Source organism: Myotis daubentonii, chromosome 12 (genome assembly GCF_963259705.1).
Source record: "Myotis daubentonii chromosome 12, mMyoDau2.1, whole genome shotgun sequence".
In the NCBI taxonomy this organism is placed as follows: Eukaryota; Metazoa; Chordata; class Mammalia; order Chiroptera; family Vespertilionidae; genus Myotis; species Myotis daubentonii.
The window spans coordinates 42,361,632-42,381,742 of NC_081851.1; the positions used below are offsets into that span (position 1 = coordinate 42,361,632).

Below are 20,111 nucleotides of genomic sequence, written 5' to 3' on the forward strand. Positions count from 1 at the left end.
AGACCCCCGGAGATGGATGATCCTGGACTGGATGGTCTTGAAGGTTCTTCCAGGCACTAATATTATGTGGTGAAGCCTAAGCGATTGGGTTTGGACCAGGTTCTGATGGGTGGGTAGGGTTTGGCTAGTTGTTAGAAGGTGGCAACGAGCAGGGTGTTACCTTCCAAAGACTGGGGAAGGCGAGAATGTGGGAAAATACAAGGTGTGTTCTTGTATCAGGGCGTTAAATGCTTTGCCAGAGCAGAGGATTTTTATAAAGAAATGATAAAAACTTTACTGCACTATTGGTTTGCGTATATAATGCACCTCATTGGTGTAAGAGAGCCAGTGAGAATTTGAGCAGACAAAAACCTAAAGTTAAATAGTTTTCATAATAGTGTTCATATCCCACTTGCCTATGGCAGCCTCTGTGATGGACACTGTTGGTTTTGTGTTCAAGAATAAAAAGAATAAAAAGCAACCACTTCTTTCTTCCCAACAGAACTTCAATTTCATTCAAGTCTTACTTCGTCCCCCATGCGGCCATGAGCCTCAAGGGAAGCTGGCCCACCCCAAGCTCCAGAGTGAGTCTGATTGGCCTATTTTGCCAACAATTAGTTCTAGAATGAGCATGAGACCCAGTCCTCGCTGATGAAAGAGGAAGGGAAGTCTATTAGGGGACCTCTGGGGAGGGGGGGGGGGTGCGGTGGAATCCTTGTTTTTAAGAGAAACTCATAAGAAGAGATGGTCTTTTTTCTTCCTCTGGACATTGTCATGTCTGCAGGTAGCTACTTTGCCTCTGGTCTAAGTATGAGAGAATTTCATTCTCTGATTATATTGTTGAGCCACTGAATCAGCCACACGGAAACCTGCCCTACCTAGTAAGTGACATAATACATTTCCACTTTAAGCAATTTTGAGTGAAGATTTTACTTGCAGCCCAAAGCATCCTCACTGCTTCCTCCAGCTCTTGAAAATCTTTCCCCCCGTTAAATCGACTCTCTGCTCACATCGGGAACTCTAGCCCCATGATCTGTTCTGCTTCCCCACTTCTACCTACTTTTCCCTTTCATTACTGTTTTTCATGTCATCCCAGAATCCTTACAGTAGTTCACCTTCATCCTCCTCTTGCCATGTCTCCCACTATCCCCAGCATATTTATCCACTAAGTCCCCAGTCACGGGTCAACTCAACTCTACCCTTGCTGCTCCATCCCTGAGCTAGGGTAACAAACTGTGGTCCAGGTTTGCCTGAGATTGAGTTGTTGTAGGCGGCAGAAATGGCATCAGTTGTCTGACTGGTGGAGTCAGACCAAACCTGGGTTCAACAACCTGGGTACTTGGGTTCTGGCTAGGAAAGAATTCAGAGCAAGCCCCATACTGTAAGAGAACCTTTATTTGGTCAATTACAGAGGTAAAGAAGTTATTCCTAGAAGAAATGGGCTTAGCAAACGAGTTCTAGAGCTAAAGGGAGGGTCCTTGGAGCTTGGGAGTGAGGAAGCTAACGGTAAGGTGATGGGGGAGGGGGAAGTGATAGAGAAATGGAGAGGGAAAGGAAAGGAAAGGCAAGCTCATGCTCCCTGGAGGGTAGAGCGCACTGGGTCCTCCACCCTAAGGGTTTTAAGGGTGGAGATTTTCGGGGAGGTCCCAGGAAAAGATCTTCACAGAATATTCAGCAGCTTTCCAGGTGTTCTTTCAGGGTTGTGGTCTCCACTGATTGCTGGCATCGGGGTCATGGTTCAGGGCAGCTGGTCCTGACGCCAGCTGTGGCTGGTTTTGTTGCTTATCTAGACCTGGAGCTGAAATATAACAGAGGCCTAGATCTCTAGGGAAGAAAGGTCTGGGAGTCCAAACCTCAGGACCAGTGATCTGCTAGGGGAGGAGAAGTCACCCTGGGGGCTAGGTCTCACCCTGTAACTGATTGCCCATTGCTAGGCACCTGGGGCTTTCCATCTTGGTGACCTTTTTACCTGAACCGTCGTCCTTGCTCTGCCCATGCCTGTCTACTGCCTACAGCAGAGTGGCTTCCTGGGATTCCGGACTTTATGTGCGAAAACTAGAACTGTCCTGGTGAGGCTGCTGGGGAAAGCACCCACAGTGTGATTAGTGACCGTTCCCAGTGCAGGGTCTCCAGTCTCCATGGGAGCATACCCCTGCTTGGCAGGCCTATACCCAACCGGCTGGCCTGGCACCGTCCACCCCCTTCAGTGCAGTGCTGATGGCAGATCTTCCCCGGCGCTCCCCAACCTAACTCTCACTGCACTGCCTTTGCAGCTGGCTTCCGACTGCACAGAGAAAAGAAAGCTATTGGCCACAAGCCCCCAACCTCCTGCGTTCTCACTCAGAACGCACCTCCTTTTCTGCCACTGCCCCACGCATTTATCAGAAATCCTGGGGCCACCTTGCTTTTCTTCTGCACCCACCTCTAACTATCACCCTCTCTCCCTCCTTACATGACAATACAAGTCTCATCTTCTGTCTGTTCCTAATTCTCCCTTCAACCTGGCCTCTGCCCCACCACTGCTCTTGCTAAGCTCTCCAAGGACCCATTACTGGACTCGTCCCAAACCACAGCTGCTGCTCAGTGCTGCTGTCGACCACCTCTCCTTGAAAGCTGCCCTCCTCCCTTGACCTCACCCCCGCCCACCTCTCTGGCTGTTTCTGCTCAGTGTTTGTTTAGGGCGTCCCTGCCTCCATCTGGACTATAAATGCTGGTGTTGCCCTCTCTCTTTGTAGACACTTCTTTTGGATGATTCCATCTATAACCATGGTTTCAACTATCATCAAATCCTGGTAACTCCTCAAGGTATAGCTCAGGCCAATACCTTTCTTCTGTGGTTTGTCGTGTACGTGCTGTGACGGCATCCGTGTGATTAACCAAGTCCATGGTTTTGTTGAGTTCTGGCTCTACCACTTATTAGCTGTGTGACTTCAGTCAGGTGTCTTAAGCTCCTTGTGCTTCGTTTCCTTCACCGTAAAGCTGACCTCATAATGAACATACCTTATGGTATTACTGAGAAGACTAAACGAAATTATGTAGAGTGCTTAGAACAATGTCTGGCTCATAGTAACAATCAATGTAGCCTATTACTCATCTTTTTTTAAAAAATGTTTTTATTGCCCTAACTGGTTTGGCTCAGTGGATAGAGCGTCGGCCTGCGGACTCAAGGGTCCCAGGTTCGATTCCGGTCAAGGGCATGTACCTTGGTTGCGGGCACGTACCCAGTGGGGAGTGTGCAGGAGGCAGCTGATCGATGTTTCTCTCTCATCGATGTTTCTAGTTCTCTATCCCTCTCCCTTCTTCTCTGTAAAGAATCAATAAAATATATTTTTTAAAAAATGTTTTTATTGATTTCAGAGAGGAAGGGAGAGGGAGAGAGAGATAGGAACATCAATGATGAGGGAGAATCATTGATCTGCTGCCTCCTATATGCCCCCCACTGGAGATCAAGCCTGTAACCCAGGTATGTGCCCTGACTGGGAATCGAACCATGACCTCCTGGTTCATAGGTCAACACTCAACCACGGAGTCACACCAACAGGGCTTTTTAAAAAAAAAGCTTTTATTTTCTGAATGGCTAGGCACTTAGCAATTTGTCATTTAATTATTAAAAAAAACCCCAAAAACCCATGAGCAGGTCTATGCTCTCTTTACAAGTAAAGAAACTGAGGCTGGGAGAAAACGCATCCTGCTTAAGGTCACAGCCTGGCAGTGGCCAGGCAGAGTTTTGAACAGACTGATGCCAAAGTCCTTCTTCTCCGCCCTACAATTAAGCCATCTCTCAACCTTACTCAAACCAAAATCTGTTTTCCTTTCCTCTCCCACCCGTGTCCTTCTGCTTAGAATCCCATTTTGCTGGAAGGATGATAGCATTTACTTTGTCAGCAAAAGCCAGCCCTTGGCGCGGAGCAGGGAAGGCATAGACGGGTAGATGGTGGAGTCCCTGCTCGCCCATGCAACCCCTCAGGAGGCCCTGCCTCTTCCCTCCACCCACTAACCTGTTCTCCTGCAGCCCCTCCAGATCTTTCAATGGGGTTATTGCTGCAGCCGCCTACTGGAGCCAGCACCTAGTAGGACATCAGTAAATAACTGTTAAAGACCTGGCTGACCCTAGCCTTGCTCTGCGGCTAGGGTGACAGTGATAAAACCTGACTATATTAATTAAGTTCTTCTAAAGGTCCTCCATGGCCCCCTCTTTTTTTCCAGGACAAAATGTTAAGGAGATTCAGGCAAAAGAGAAGTCCTGTGTGAAAGGGTTGGGGGCTCCTGGGAGGAAAGAAAACTGCCAAGGTTTGAGCCTCTGAATCTGTGTTCTGAGGTTCAGGCAGGATCCACACTCCAAGGGATACTGGCTTTAAGAACCCGGTAGTTGTGTCCAGGTCTAGTTTATTTCCGGCTGCCTCCCAGCTCCACTAGCTGTCCTCCTCCTCCTCCTCCTCCTCCCTTCACCCCCTCCAGGAGAGGTCAGCAGAGAGCAAAAGGTATTGCCATAGGATGGGGCCGGTGACCTGGCTTCTGGGCTTCCCAACCAGCTTCCTGGGCAGGTGTCCGAAGAAAACATTCGGGCCACACAATTGGTCTTTCATTAGCATCTTTTCTGGCAGTGTCAGGGAGAATTTAGGACTGATGCGACTGGAAACGAGATTCTTTTCCCCAACTCGCCGGTTTGGCTCCTCCTCCTCTGGCTCTGGGGCCAGGAGACGCCCAGGCTAAAAGACTAGGGATCAGAACTTTGTTTTGTTTCCAGGGGTGCGCCCCAGGGCCAGCCCAGCACCCCCACCCCCACCTCCACCCAGAGTTGTTATGTTAATTGCTCCTTGGGCATTCTGCCCCGGGCAGCCCCACCCCCATGGTGACTCAGCCCTTTTCCTGCCCAGCTCGGGCAGTGGCAGTAGGGACCCAAAGAGGAACCTCGTTGGGCCCTGCTGGGCGCACCCCTAAGTGGCACGTGCCCTGGCCATTCCTGGCATGGTGCGTGGCTCGCCTGGGTGTGTGGCCTGAACTGGCCTTACAGCCTCTCAGCTCTCAGCCTCTTTTGGATGTCCTCCAGTCCACACTCCACGTGTAGAGTCCACAGCCGGAGGAAAACACCCAATCTGGAGAGGGAAGAGGGACTGGCACCAAGAGCAACTCTCTTCGGCCACTCATTTCCTGGAAAACCACGTGAAAAAGATCTCAGTTAAAACGACAGTGTTCATCATGGCCCTAAGCTGTGAAAGTGGTGGTGGGAGGGAGTGGGGGAGAATACCAAACAAACAGGAAGAACCCTAAAGATGTTACCTTACTTGACCTGTACCCCAGGGCCGTGACTGATACGGTAAGGCATGAATCAGTCATCTTGTGGGTTGCCACTTGTTATAAATCCTGGAGCTAGTTTAAGATTTATGAGCATCAGCTTCTTAGTTCCCTGGAATTTTAGAACTTTGGAGCTAGAGAAACCTCAGAGAGCACCTGGTCGGCCTTATTTTAACAACTAGAAGAGGTTTAGGTGACTTGATGGAGGCGTGCCATTCCTGCTGTTAGTTAATGATGAGTCACGCCTGGAACCCAAGTCCCCAACTCCCCTTATACCTCATGTCAAGGGAGCATCAGCTCCCAGGCTCCCTGCCAGGTGGAGGGTTGGTGGGGAGGCGGAGTGTGTGGTGTGCACTCGAAGCAGCTGGTGTTAGGGAGCATTAGTCAAACGAATGGGGTCACCCTTGGGTGAAGAACTTTATGTAGAACCAATTTTGTGTTTCAGTGGGAAACAGAATCATCTATAATGTATCGCAGGGGTTCAGAATAACCCTCCCCCAAAGATGCCATTGGGGGCATGTGGATTCTTTTGAACTGAAGGCAATCAAGACCCAGCAAATTCAAGAAAACCTTTTACTCCAAGAGTATTTGGAGAAAGGACCAGGACCAGAAAGATAGCTCTCAGCAGAGATAACTATAAAGGGTATTGGTTAGTTGTGGTAGACCTGAGGGGGAGGGGGGGTGGCGGGGTGTAGAACAGGGCCTCAGAGCCTAGAGATCAAAGTCCTCTCTGTGTCCCAATGTCTCTGCTTAATATGGCAAATATTTGTTTACTAAACATTTGCTCTTCCCAGCTTCCTGTAAACTGTCTTCATCCCCTTTAAAGTCCCAGACCCCTACCCACTCCTCCTTGGCTCCATTTGGCATATAAGCCTCCACTGCCTTTTCTTGTGGGTCTCATATTCTTGAGGAGCTCCATACGTATGTAATTAAATTTATTTTTCTCCTGTTAATCTATTTTATGTCAATCTAATTATTAGACCAGCCAAAACAACCTAGAAGGGTAGAGAAAAATTCTCCTCCCCAGCAGTGTTGTCTACAGCATGCTTTGCAGGGCTATGAGACTCAAGCCCTGTCCATTGTCTTTTTGCAACTTCATAAATTGTAGGTAATTGATAGATATATAAATTCTGTCTTATCTGGTATAGATTTGACTTATTTATTATTATTAAGTTAAAGAGTCTTTTTATTTTATTTTTTATTGATTTTTGTTTTAGAGAGGGATGAAGGAGGGAGGGAGAGAGAGAGAGAGAGAGAGAGAGAGAGAGAGAGAGAGAGGAAGAAAGAAAGGAAGAAAGAAAGAAATTGATGTGAGAGAGATACATCAATCAGTTACCTCCCATATGCACCCTGACTGGGAATCAAACTTGCAACCTTCCAACCTTCCAGTACATGGGATGACACTCCAACCAACTGAGCCACACTGGCCAGGGCAAGATTTGACTTCTTTTCACCCCCCCCCCCCCAACCCCCGCCGCCCCCCACCCTGTTGACTGGAAGAAACACATACACTTGTGTCTTCATTTGCAAGTCATCTTAATATCCTTTCACTCCATGTAAATTTGTGTTATTCTGACTTTTCCTTTGAATCAGTCATAACATCTATCTTCCTGGTTCTGTCAGATCTTTTGAGCAAAATAAATTTTTTCACACATGTTCACTTTTTACATTTTTATGGAAGTCATGATTTTACCTAATAACATCATACCTTGTCCACTAGGCCCAGCCAGCCATCCCACCGTGTGGTGTGGCGACCTGCTACAGGGTGAGTCTGTTTCTATGCCCACATGAATCCAAGCAGAGCTCCTTTTCCCTGGGTTTGCCTGGAGGGACTGTGTGTCCAGGATGGCAGAGGGCTGGCTCAGGGTGGCTGACTTGGACCCTGCATCCCCACTCACTGGCTGGTCCTCTTTTTTTTTTTTTTTTAATCCTCCTCTGAGGATATTATTTCCATTGTTTTTTAGAGAGAGTGCATGAGACGGGGAGAGACAGAGAGAGAGTAAGATTGATGTGAGAGAGACATATCAATTGGTTGACTCCCTGACTGGGGTGGAGGGAGGGGGGCACGGATGGAGCCTGCAACCAAGGTACCTGCCCTTGACCAGAATCAAACCAGCAACCCCTCAGTCTGCAGGCCGAACCTCTAACCACTGAGCAAATTGGCCAGGGCTGCTGTTCCTCTTTTGACACTATATCCAAAGCCAGGGAAGGAGTGCTCCCTGCTTCTAAGAGCAGGAGGCCAGCTTGGAGAGGAGGCAGAGGCCAGTCCCTGGAAGCAAGGCTTAACATGGGGCAGGGAAAGAGCTGGCTAGGCGCCTAACCAGGCCACCTTTTGGAAGTTTGAATAATTTCTTTTTTTCTCATGGGCAGTTAGTACATTGAAGATAACAGAAGAATTTGCTTACTCCACTAAAAAGAGAAAGGAAAGAGAAGGAATGGGAGGAAATGAGAGGACAAACAGGGAAATTGAAGAAATGAGAGAGCGAGAACAAAGGGCAGAGTACAGAGATCAGACCAGAGTAATCTTCACACCATGATTTCCTGGGCCACACAGAATGATCTAAGAACACAAAACTAAATAATAATAATAATAATAATAATAATAATAATAATAAAAAAGACACGAGATGAGGCAATTCCCTTGCCACTTCTGATTATGTGAAGGACAAAGCCTCGGTTTGGTTTGGTGCTAGTCTATCTTCAGCACCTCTCTTAACATTTCGTTCTCCTCTCTTACCCACGGCTGGGTAGGTCTCTGGCTCACAGCCTTCAGTCACCAGCAGTAGCCAGTTAGAAGTTAATACCATACCTCTGTTTTCATTGTGTGTATTTTACTATCTTATAAGTTTCTCTTTTTATAGCAGGGAATACTGTTTTTCTATTGATATAAGGTTTCTCTTAGAAGTAATTTTATTTAGGTGTTTAAAAGGAAGTCAAGAGATAACAAATATCAAAGTAAAAAAATTAAGTATTAAGATATGCAAAAATCACAAAGGTGGCACAAAATGACTTTAACTGGAGACTGAAGTAGAGAAGAAAAGGGAAGAAAATGAAGAACAGAAAAAACCCCCACACACAACAGAATGAGGGAAGTGAAACTATGCCAGGGTTGCAGGGCACTGGCAGGGCTGAACTGAGTTTGTAATGTGAGAAGGATAAGGGCTAAGGGGATTGGCGGGGGGTCTGGTTTGTATATTTGGGGTCTGAGGTGAAGATGAGCTCTTTCGAGAGCGGTATTGGTGATGTCTCAAATGTACCGCCACTGCTTAGGAGACCTTGGGAAGTTATTCCGTAAAGCTGGAGTGGTTTAGGGTGGCTCTGACCTTCAAGAAAGGGCATGGGGGTCTCTGCAGATGAACGCTATACTCTCCCTTTCTGCCACCTAACAGCCTCTTGAGGAGATATCACAAGCAGTCTTTCTTTCTTCATTGGTAATCATTAGATATTTTAAAATGTCTAATTGCAAGAGCTCATTCTAAGAAGCTTGAATTTTCAAGTTGAGGCATGAAATTAGTGTCCAGTAACGCAGAGCCTGTCTGCTTCGCCGCTTGATTTAGAGACACTGGTTGGTGTGAGGCTTCTGGTGCCAACGAATCTTCTAGTTCTGAAATCTTCCAGCCAGGCTCAATGAAAAATACAGCCATAAATTCTCATTCTAATGACTCCCCAGGCCATAGTCACAAAGCTTTTTACACTGCATTTACTCTGACTCCCCAGCCAGAATCACCGGGCTCATCCTTCTCCAGGGTCCTTGGAAACCTGTCTCCTATTGTAGCAGCAGGAACAGAGCCTCTGGGTGTTAGACCCATGGGGTCAGACTGGACCTGGGTTCAGCAACCTCATACTTGAGTTCTGGCTAGGAAAGAATTCAGAGCCAAGACTCCAACATTTATTTATAACCTCACAGAGGTGGGAGAAGTAATTCCTGGAAGAAATGGGCTTAGGAACAAGTTACAGAGGTCAAGGAAGGGCCCCGGGAGCTTGGGAGTGAGGAAGCTAACGGTAACATGTTTGGGGGCAGGGTGTAGGCAGTGGGGGGAGAGGGGAAGGGAAAGGGAAAGAGGAAGAGAAAGGGAAAGAGGTGGGACAGGCTCCTGGGCTCCTGGGAGGGAGAGGGGCCTGGGTCCTCCTTCCTTAGGGTTTTAAGGGCGGAGATTTTAGGGGAGGCCCCGGGGGAAGATCTCAATAGAATATTCAGCAGTTTTCCAGGTGTGTCCTCTCAGGGTCGTGGTCTCCACTGATTGTATGGTAGGTGCCAGGGCAGGGGCTCATCTTTCAATGCAGCTGGTCCTGAGGGCAGCCATGGGGTCACTGGACTGGTTTGTTGCTTATCTGGGCCTGGAGCTGAAATATAACTGAGGCCTAGGTGTTATCTCAAGGGAGGAAAGGTCTGAGAGTCCAAACCTCATGACTAGATATGTTAGAGGAGGAAAGGCCACCCTGGGGTGAGGTCCCACCCTGTAAATTGATTGTCCATTGCGAGGACCTGGGGCACCCCCGTGACCTTCTGTACCTGGCCCATCGTCCTTGCTCTGCTCACGTCTGTCTAATTGCCTACCACACTCCTACCACCTGCCTCATTGTGCACCCCCTTCCCTGCAGGCCATGTGTCTAGATGCCAGGTTGAAGCTGTGGGCCCTGATTTCCTGCAGTCATATGCTTCTGGCTCCCTGGCTTACCCTGAGATGATGCTATTGCTGGGGCATTGGGGACTGAAGCCTTAGACTTTTGGCTGTTACTGTGGGGGGGGCCTTGACACTGGGGTTCAGATGTCTAGGCAGAGCTGATGAGTCCCTGTGTCAGTCTAATTTAGAGCCACAGGCAATGAGCCTAAGATGACTAAGATGATTAAGATGACTTGTGTGGGGAAAGGGGAGGGGGGGTTAGAAGGATATAGGGAGACAGATGGGAGTTCACAAATGGTAACGCTCCTCTCCCCTACCCCACAAACTGTCCTATAACCCCTAGAGTTCACTTAGTTCCCAGAGGCTAATCCTGCTTCCAAAGGCTGGGCACAGACCAGCCACTGGCCAGCCCTACAAGAATGTGCTGAGGCCCCTGCTGGTGTTTCTCAATGCTGCCTATATATTAGAACTAACTGGGGAGCTTTATTTATTTATTTTTAAAAGAATATATTTTATTGATTTTTTACAGAGTGGAAGGGTGAGGGATAGAGAGTTAGAAACATCGATGAGAGAGGAACATCGATCAGCTGCCTCTTGCATACCCCCGACTGGGGATGTGCCCGCAGCCAAGGTACATGCCCTTGGCTGGAATCAAACCTGGGACCCTTCAGCCCACAGAGCGATGCTCTATCCACTGAGCCAAACCGGTCAGGGCTAATTGGGGAGCTTTAGCTACATTGGTGCCGGAGCCTTATCCCGTACTACTTAAATCCAGACTTTCTTTGGAGGGGGTAAGCTTGGCCACTGGTATTTTTTAATTGAGGTGTAATTTAGATATAGCAGAACGCACGCATCTTATGTATACAGCCTGCTGAATTTTTGTAGCTGGGTAACTACCACCAAGATCAATATTCAAGACAAGGAAGCTTCCAGGCCCTCCCAAGACTTCTTTCTCTTATATAAATGTGGCAAAATTGAGGCCTATTCAATCAGGAGCAGGTACAGCCAGCACCTCTCTTTTGAACTTTTCCAGTCTTCCCACCAGGTGATGTAGGAGAGGGAAAACTCCTGCTTTCCCTCTAGTCATCTTAGGTTCATTGCCTGTGGCTCTAAATTAGACTGACACAAGACAGCATAACAAGACAACTGATGAATATTTTGCTACGAACCTCCCTGGAGATCTCCCCTAGGATTCCTGCCTGTGCCTTCGAGAAAGAGATAAAGCCTCAAGACAAAGGACCCAGCTCCTGCTCTCCCTCTGGGGAGCAGCCCCTGCCATTCCCTTTTACCTCTTCTTCCTTCACTTTTCCCCCACAGGCAGGCATCTCCTAAATCCTACTAAATTGTAACGGACTCCACAAGATTTGCAACCTGGGGAGCAACGGGCAGCAGCAGCTCATCCCAGGCTCGTCCCCTGAACCTGTTCCCACGGCCCCCTTTTCTCTGACTTCCCAGAGAGCTAGGGCAGCCCCATTGCTTCTTCTATACTAGGCCCTTTCTTGTTTTACATCCCCAGCTTTAATAAACATTTCCTCATTGTCACTTGGACTCATGCTGTGAAATTTTTCCTGCATGAAGTCAAGAACCCACACACTACCGGCTGGCCCTAGGCAGACCCCCCAAGGGCCAGGTCCCTTTCCAGTAACAAAATCTAGAGGCAGGATGTACACAATTGGGAATTGCACGTTTGGAAGGAGGAGCTAGACTTCTCAAGACTTCCCAGCCTTCTGGGTTTCATAAAGCAGTTTTTGTACTGAGCATGAAGACGATAGACCGCAAGAGCCCAGTATATTAGGTCTGCCAGCTGGTGCCCGGAACTGGTCAGGCATTTCTGGGTTCACCACCTTCTCTAGAGCTTATCAAGATCTTTTCTTATAAGGGCCATTTAGCCATTCAGGAGTGGCTGTCTTCTGTAACTCAATTTCCCAAAGAGGTGCGGAAAAGGAGAGACTTTATTCAGGTAAAACAGTTTGCAAACTAGGAAAATGCAGCTTCCAGTAGAAATGCTCCCTGAGGCAAAGGGGAGGCCATCTTTTATGGAGAAAGTTCCTGCTCAGATTTCCAATTGGTCCAATTTTATGCAAATGAGATTTCCAAATTCATATAGTTCTAATTGGTCCGAATCGTGCAGTTCTGATTATTTGGTAGCATGCATTCTGATTGGTCAGTATAGATGCAAATGAGGATATAGTTGTGCAGTTCTGATTGGAAGGGACAGATCTCAGTCCATTGTTAAAAGACAAAATCAGGAACTCCCTTGTAAAGGTTGACTCAGATGGCGGGAGCATAGCCTGGGAAGCTAAGAGTTCAGTCTGAGGTTCTTCAGGTGTACAGGGTACATGAGGAGCCCTGTCAGTAAGTGCTGCTAGACTTTTACTAGTCATAAAATTTGGGACTTTGGTTGACCATGGAAGGTCCATTTCAGCAAGTAAATTCCTTTTTTGGGTTCACATCAAATGAATATTTCTTCTAGGAGTCCATACTTCTCTTCATCGAAGCAGGAGCTAGAGTCCTGAAGAAGAAGGCAGGCATGGGCATGCCTGGTCAACCCTAGCCAAGAATGGGGTGTGAGATGCTCACAAATTCTTTACATTCATCTTCCCATGCCAGGCTCTGCTCCCCAACAAGCCTCAAGGGAGCACCTATTCTGTGCAAATCAGACTCCTTGCTCTGAGGGATTCGGAAAGAGATAAGATGACAAGAAATTTACCATCTGGCCCTGGCCGGGTAGCTCAGCTGGTTAGAGCATCATCCTGATACGGCAAGGTTGTGGGTTTGATCCTTGGTTAGGGCACATACAAGAATTAACCAATGAATGCATAAATAAGTGGAACAACAAATCAATATTTCTTTCTCTCTCTCAAAGTCTATTGATCAATCAATCAAGAAAGAAATTTATGGCAGAGGACATGCATATGAGGTAAGGAATCAATGTCCCAAATAAAATGTAGGAGAGGAGAGACTGTCCTTCTACCCTCCTGGGTTCAATAGCTGGGTCTATGAGATAAACTGACTACAGGCAGATTGACAGGAGAAGAGGTATACAAATTCATTAATTTTTAATATTACATGGGCAGAGGCATAAAAAAAGTGAATACCCAAAAAAGTAATGGGATTTGGAAGCTTATATGCTAACTTATTAAGAGAAGGGCAAGGGGGATATAGATCATTTAGGGGAGAGTAAATAATTTTCAGGAAAGATGAATGGATTCGTAGAATAGATGGGAGATATGATAGTGTGTGACAAAGTTTGTCTGGGTGTGGTGTGGACTTCAAGTCTCCTCTCCTGTGATCAGTCTATCTTCCCATGTTGATGAAAATCCTGGGGAGAAGAAGGGAGGTAATTTATAGCAATTGAGTTCTTTTTGGAGGATTTGTCTTTAGACAGGTAAGGGGAGTTCAGAGAAAGTCTCTCTCTGCATTTGCTGTTTATCAAAAGCCTTCAGCTAAAAAAAAGAATCAATACATTTGAAGTTCTTCAAAAGCATGAATATATAATACTTTCTGTTCACAGAGGAAGTAATCCTCAAGCTGTGTGGGGTGTTGTTCTGTTAAGGCTGCTGAATTGTTTTTATACAACTTTGGTATTCTTTTAAGTAGCAGCAAAAACATCATAAAATTTTATTAGGGTCAGATGTTTACTAAGCACTCTAAATGCATTAATCTGTGTAGTTGATATAACAACCCTAAAAGGAAAGTCCTATTATGATTATCTCTATTTTACAGATGAGGTTAAATGCTGTTCAGAGATGTGAAATGCTATTCCTGAGATGACCCACCTGGTAAGAGAGGAAGCCAGAATTTTAACCCACATTGCTCTAATTCTAAAGCATGAGTGGTTAGTGCTGGCCGTCCAGATGTATCAACAGGCACATTGAAGGGAGCTCTGAAGATGTGGGTGCTGACTGGGGTTCCAGTACTATCCACCCTATGGCCTTCAGTCAGTACTTTGTCCAACAAGGCTTTGGTTTCCTTCTCACTAGTTTCCTTCTACCCCTCGATTCTGAGCTCAGTTCAAGTGTAGAAACCTTCATAATTACAAAGGTTGGTAGTAAAACCTTTTCTGTCTTTAAAAAAATTTTTTTAAATTGATTTCAGAGAGGAAGGGAGAGGGAGAGAGAGACAGAAACATCAATAATGAGAGAGAGTCATTGATTGGCTGCCTCATACACACCCTGCACTACAGATCGAACCCACAACCTGAGCGCATGCCCCAACCGGGAATTGAACCTTGAGCTTCTGGTTCATAAACCGAGCCACACCAGCTGAGTTAAAACCTTTTCATCATTGCTCATAGCCTTTCATACACATCCCCCCCCCGTCCCCCCACCCCCTGCCTGAATCTCATTCATTCATTAGCAAATTCTCAATTATCCACTGTCACGTTTACACACACACACACACACACACACACACACACACACACACACACCCTTATTGTTTTCAATTTCTTTTTGCTTTTGCTTCTCAGAACTATAGAGATCATACATCAGGTAGACTGGAAGGTCTTTTGATGCTCAGATTTGGCGATTTTCATTATTGACCTACTTCAGTAAGAGCAGATCTCAGAAAACCTCCTCACTTGTTTGAACAGTTGAACCAGATGACTACAAATGTGCCTTCCATTTCTAAAACTCTCTCAACCTAGGATTTGCAAGTTCCTAAAATGAAACCATCTCATGTTTACTGTTGTTAGGTGCCTAAATCCCAAAGAACATTGAGGAGGCAAGTAAGCTGCACTTGTACTCACACACCGTCTGACTTCTGGGAGGACTAAAACCAGTCCAATTTGGTGACAGGGATTGCAGGCGGGGGTACCGGGGTATGAACCACAATCCCATTTGACTAACTTGCTCTAACACTTATACAGCGTGTACTGGAGTTGACTGCTTTCTCAGACAGCCCCACATTTTAATGGCTTAGCCCAAAGGAAAGCTCATTTTTCACTAAGTGCACAGTCCAAGCCAAGCGTCCTAGTTCTGTGGCTCTCCTATACGGGCTTCTCAGGAGTCCAGGCTTCTCCTGCCTGTGGCTGTTTCATGGGTCCTCAGAGCCCTTTTCTTCCAGTTGAAGAGAGTCACATGAAAGGCTTTTAGGCTTCAAGAAGTGACACCTCTTATTTCTCCCCACTTCCATTGGTCAGAATTGATCACATGATCCCATCTATGTTTCCAAGATAAACTGGGGTGTGTAGATTTACTGTGTGCCCCCAAAGAAGCTGCCTTGATGAATACATAGTATTCTCTATAGAGGTCAATTTTAAGAAAGAAGAGTAAAGAGAGAACTTACCCAACCAGTCAAGGAGACTCTCCACTGCTGTTCCCTCTGGGTTGTCAATGGTCCATTTTCCCACCATAACTGTTCAAAGTACTAACTTGAGTGTCTGTGGGTAGGGATAAAGTGGACCCCCTTTCCTTCTTTAGTTCTCCAAAAGAAGGTAATAAGACTTTCTTTTTTTTTTTTTAAATATATTTTATTGATTTTTTACAGAGAGGAAGGGAGAGAGAGTTAGAAACATCTATCAGCTGCCTCCTGCACATCTCCCACTGGGGATGTGCCCACAACCCAGGTACATGCCCTTGACCGGAATCGAACCTGGGACCTTTCAGTCCGCAGGCCGATGCTCTATCCACTGAGCCAAACTGGTTTCGGCAAGACTTTCTTAAAGTGTGCAATAGTGTTACTGGTACAAAGTCCATGTGCCCGATGCTTCAAAGGCCAAACTCCAAACATCAGAGTTTGGCCTTTTGAAGTAAGGAAAAGTTTGTTGAGTAAGAAGGCACTAACCAAGCAAATGGGAGACCTAGTGCTTCTTCAAATCTGACTTCCCAAGTACAGAGTTCATGCTTCTTTTATGTCAAAGGAGGGGGAAATGGGAAGGGCAATAGGTGATGGACCACTGCACTCCCATCTGGGAGGCAGCAGGGGTCTGAGGAAGATTCTGCTAGTTGATGTGAGTTCAATCATGAGGTTCTTGCAAATCTTTGATAAATAATCATTATTCTTGTACGTACTTTCCTTATCTCCTTGGAAGAGGCACTTTCTGGTAGGGGGCTGTTTTGGTAGTAGTCAGGCAGCAAGTAGAATTCCTCTAATGATTAGCATGTCTGCATGCAAGACAAAGCAGAAGCCATTAGCCTGAAGGCCATGGGAATAAAGCAGACTTCAACAAGATATAGTCAGAGAGGCAGAGTCTTTCCTTCTGTTACAATAGGACCTTCTTCCATGTCTTGTCCTGGAATCTAAGATAATAATAATAATAATAATAATAATAATAATAATAGTAACTACATTTATTGAGCACATGTTATATACCAGGCACTCACACACATTATCTCAGAGAGGGAGTAAATCTCAAGGTCTGGACGAGATATGTGGAATTGAATAATTCAATTTAATTTACTTTTTAAATAAATGGCTTTAATTTCTAATTTCTATTTTAAATGCTCATTCTTCTGGCAGAAACTTAATTTCAATTGATTTTTACTTCTGCTCTATGCCAAGTTTTGTCTAAGTTCCTAGGTGATGGGGAATTGCTGGTACTTCATATCCTATAGCTCGTCTATCCATAGTGGTAGCTGCCATTATGTCATTTGAAATGCCAAAACCGAAACAATTTGAGTTTGATGTCCTTTACTCAAGGAATCAAGGCTTGTGGTTTGTGTATGTTTGGTTTCCTTGACAGGTATGTCCTGTAAGTGGGGGCTGACTTAGGTTTAGAATGGGCAGCCTCCACTGTGTGGGTCCCAATACACTACACAAATTAGCTTTGCCAATCTCGTGGTCAGGCTTGATATTCCATCTGGCCCCTGCTGGGTTGCTTCTTTGCTCCGTACTTCAAAGCCCTGGTTCTCCCTGCTAACTCAGAAGCACCTCCCGCTTCATGAAGAACAGGCCACTGTTTCCAGCACCTGGAAAGAGCCAGACTCTCCCGTCTCCCTCTCAGTCCTTCTGCTTGACAAATTCCTCTGTCCTGGAGCCAGGAGGCATACTATCACTCTGCCTCCCAGGGGGTATACCATCACCCCATTTTCCAGGGGGCATATCATCCCCCTACTCCCAGGGGGAAGGCGCCTTTCTCTGGGACCCTACTACCAATGTTTTGCCTCCTCTCTGCCTCTCTCCTTCCTTCTTGTTAATTCTTATATGCCTAGTTCTCTGCTTTTCCATTTCTAAGATTTATGGCACAAACTTTATGCTTCAGTTATTCAAGGGTTAAATTTTACAGGTCACAAGTCCTCACTTTTACCACTCCTAAGTAGTTTTCTGGCTTTTTTGTCTTATCACTCCTCCCCTGAGGCAATAAATGCTACTGACTTCAAGATGATAAGGAAAGACTGCAGACTGAATTGGGAACAGGCCAAGGGACCCTAGAAAATAAATATAGGGTAAAAAAAGATGTGTAAATTCTCAAAATATTTTCTTATCACAAATCTCATTTAATTCTCAATGACCACTTGATGATGCAGGTGCCATTACTTTCTCTATTTGACAGATTAAGACAGTAGGTTGTATTTTTAAGAGTTGCCTTGCCAGGACACTTGGGTGTATGGTGAGAAAGGAGTGAAGATCATTTTGAACTGGTGCCAAGTTTGGAGATGGGCTATTTAAAAGACATGCACTGTTATTCCTCTTGTCGACGTAAGAACGTCAGAACATGTAGCAAATTTTTATGAGTTTATTTGAGCCAAACTGATGATATATGCCAGGGAACAAGATCTCAAATGCTCCAGAGAATGACAGTTTTGCAGCTTCTTTTATGCATTTGAAGTTAAGGAGGGGATGTGAGGAAGACTGGAACAAGATTATGTGCTCTCTTGAGGGTTAATGCCCACTTGGAGGGTTATTACTTCTGATATTTCAAAGGTATATTAACTTAGATGGACAATGGATAAGGCTGGCTTAAAACCTTACACTAAAGAAGTTATAGGCCTGGGCGTGACCACCCACCATGACCTGCCCAGTTAGGAATTTATGATCTGATCACCCTGTGAAGTTATTTTCCATAGAACCCCTCCCCACCTTTTTTGTCCACACTTTTAAGTGCCAACACAAACTAACTAATTTGAAATCTTGTCTAATGGAGACAAGGCTTAGACTTTCTTTAATAAATACCTAAGGCACACTTTGAAATTTGTATAAAGCCTATTATTTGGAATGGTTAAAACAATAGGTGTGAGAACTATCCTCTTAAGTTTAACTCCCTCTTGCGATCTCTTCTAATGATTAGCTTATTAGAAAAATCCTTCTATTTACCAACAGCGTGACTGTAACATTTGTTTAATCATTCAATAAATATTGATTGAAGCCATTTAGAGGCCCATGTCTAAAGAATAATTAGGTTTTAAACTCTCCAATTTGATGTGTTCAGAATCTTTAAGCTGCCTCCTCTTTTTTCTTAAATTTTTATTTCTTCTTTTTTTCTTTTTAAAAGAAATCTTTATTTTTGAAAGTATTACATAGGTCCTCCCTTTTCCTTCATTAACCTCTTCCAGCCCACTCCTGTTCTCCCCTGCCCCCCAGGACCTCACCACCCCATTGTCTGTGCCCAAGAGTTATGCATATATGCATACAAGTTCATTGGTTGATCTCTTCCCGCCCCCCTCTCCCCCTGCCTCCTCTTCTTGACTCTAAAATACTTCTCTCAAATTTAGTGGTAAAGTTTCTCTATTCATTGAAGCAGGAGGCTCTGCACTGGAGGTGGAGTCTGGAAACCCCTCAAAGGCGAGAAGGTAGGTGAGGCCAGGGAAGAGGTGCTTAGAGTGAAAAGAGGAGAAGGCAGCGCCTGGCACAGCACTGGCACTAGGAAATGTGTGAGGAAGGAATGAAAGCTGCAATGGTACTGAAGGAAAGAAGCACCCTCTCCTCCCCTCTTGGGAGCAAACCTCAATTTTCCATAGAATGTTCCCTCGCGGACCTGCATGACAGAACCTCGGTGCTCCAGGATGACTGGGCTTTTCTTATATACCCCAGGAAGCCCATTCATAACTTAATCTTAGAGCCCCAGATAACACAGCAGAGAAATCTGGAGAAGCACTGGCCATGACAGCAGAGATGAACCACAGATGGGTGTGCAGATGGGTCTTTGAGGAGGGTAGGTTACTGTAGGGACAGTGGCCAAGGACAAGTGTCAGGAGAATGTGGCGGGGGGGGGGGGTGGGGGGCAGGGAGGGGGGCTGTTATTTCTAAAAGGAAACATGGTAACGTTATGTTTGAAGCTCACAGACTTTTGCTCAGATTCCAAATAGTATTTCTTTTTGTATCTTTTACTTTTATTGATTTCAGAGAGGAAGGGAGAGGGAGAGAGAGATAGAAACATCACTGATGAGAATCATTGATCAGCTGCCTCCTGCACGCCCCACATGTGCCATGACGGGAATTGAACTGTGACCTTCTGGCTCATAGGTCAACGCTCAACCACTGAGCCATGCCAGCCAAGCCACACTGGCTTCTTTATCAAGAGGCATCTAAGTGGTAGTTGATATTGTCACCCAACTTTCTTTTCCAACACCAGGATCAATAGTGGCCATTTCCAATAGTTAAGCAGGCTCATAGTTAAGCCTATAGGTGACTAATGGAAGGAGTCAGGCCAACCTGGGTTCAAGTTCTGGCTTCATCACTCTCTAGATATGATAGATTAATGAGAGCTACAAATTCTTCTCTACTGTCCCTGGCATTGAGAGATGGAGTCTATTCCCCTTCTCCTTTAATCTGGGCTGGGCCTGTGATTCACTTTGACCAAGAGGTTGCAGAAGTGATGCTAGGACAGAAGATGTGCAGTTTCTGCCTGAGTCTCTCAGAATACTTGTTCTTGAGACACGCTCCCTCAGAGAGCCCCATGGAGGCACTCTGGGTGACAACCCAGCCAGCATTTGTTCAACAAAGTTGTACTTGGACATCCAGTTCAGTAGAGCCTTAAGAGTACTAGCCACAGCCAACATCTAGGTGCAGCACATGAGAGACCCCACGTGAGAACCACCCAACTGAGCTCCAGAGAATCCTAAGCAATAATAATAAAGCATTCTTTTAAGCCATAACATATTGGGGTGTATATAGAATATGACCTGAGAGGTTTGGTTTCCTTCTGTCAATCTATTTCACAGAGTTATTGTGATAGGAAGGAATATAATAATGGTTGGAGTGCCTAGCACAGTGCCTGGCACACAATAGGCCGCCAATCAATGCCAGGGCCCTTCCTACCCCTGCTGCAGG

At 45.8% G+C, this 20,111-nt stretch overlaps 2 non-coding genes across 2 annotated transcripts; both read right to left on the minus strand.

Annotated features, from left to right (window-relative positions):
• Positions 1-13,903: 13,903 nt before the first annotated feature.
• On the minus strand, positions 13,904-13,967 carry LOC132214107 (small nucleolar RNA U2-30). The gene has a single exon (XR_009448202.1). It is a non-coding gene; the product is annotated as a small nucleolar RNA U2-30 (small nucleolar RNA).
• A 397-nt stretch (positions 13,968-14,364) lies between these two features.
• LOC132214109 (small nucleolar RNA U2-19) lies at positions 14,365-14,444 on the minus strand. Its single transcript, XR_009448204.1, has one exon. It is a non-coding gene; the product is annotated as a small nucleolar RNA U2-19 (small nucleolar RNA).
• Positions 14,445-20,111: the final 5,667 nt, after the last annotated feature.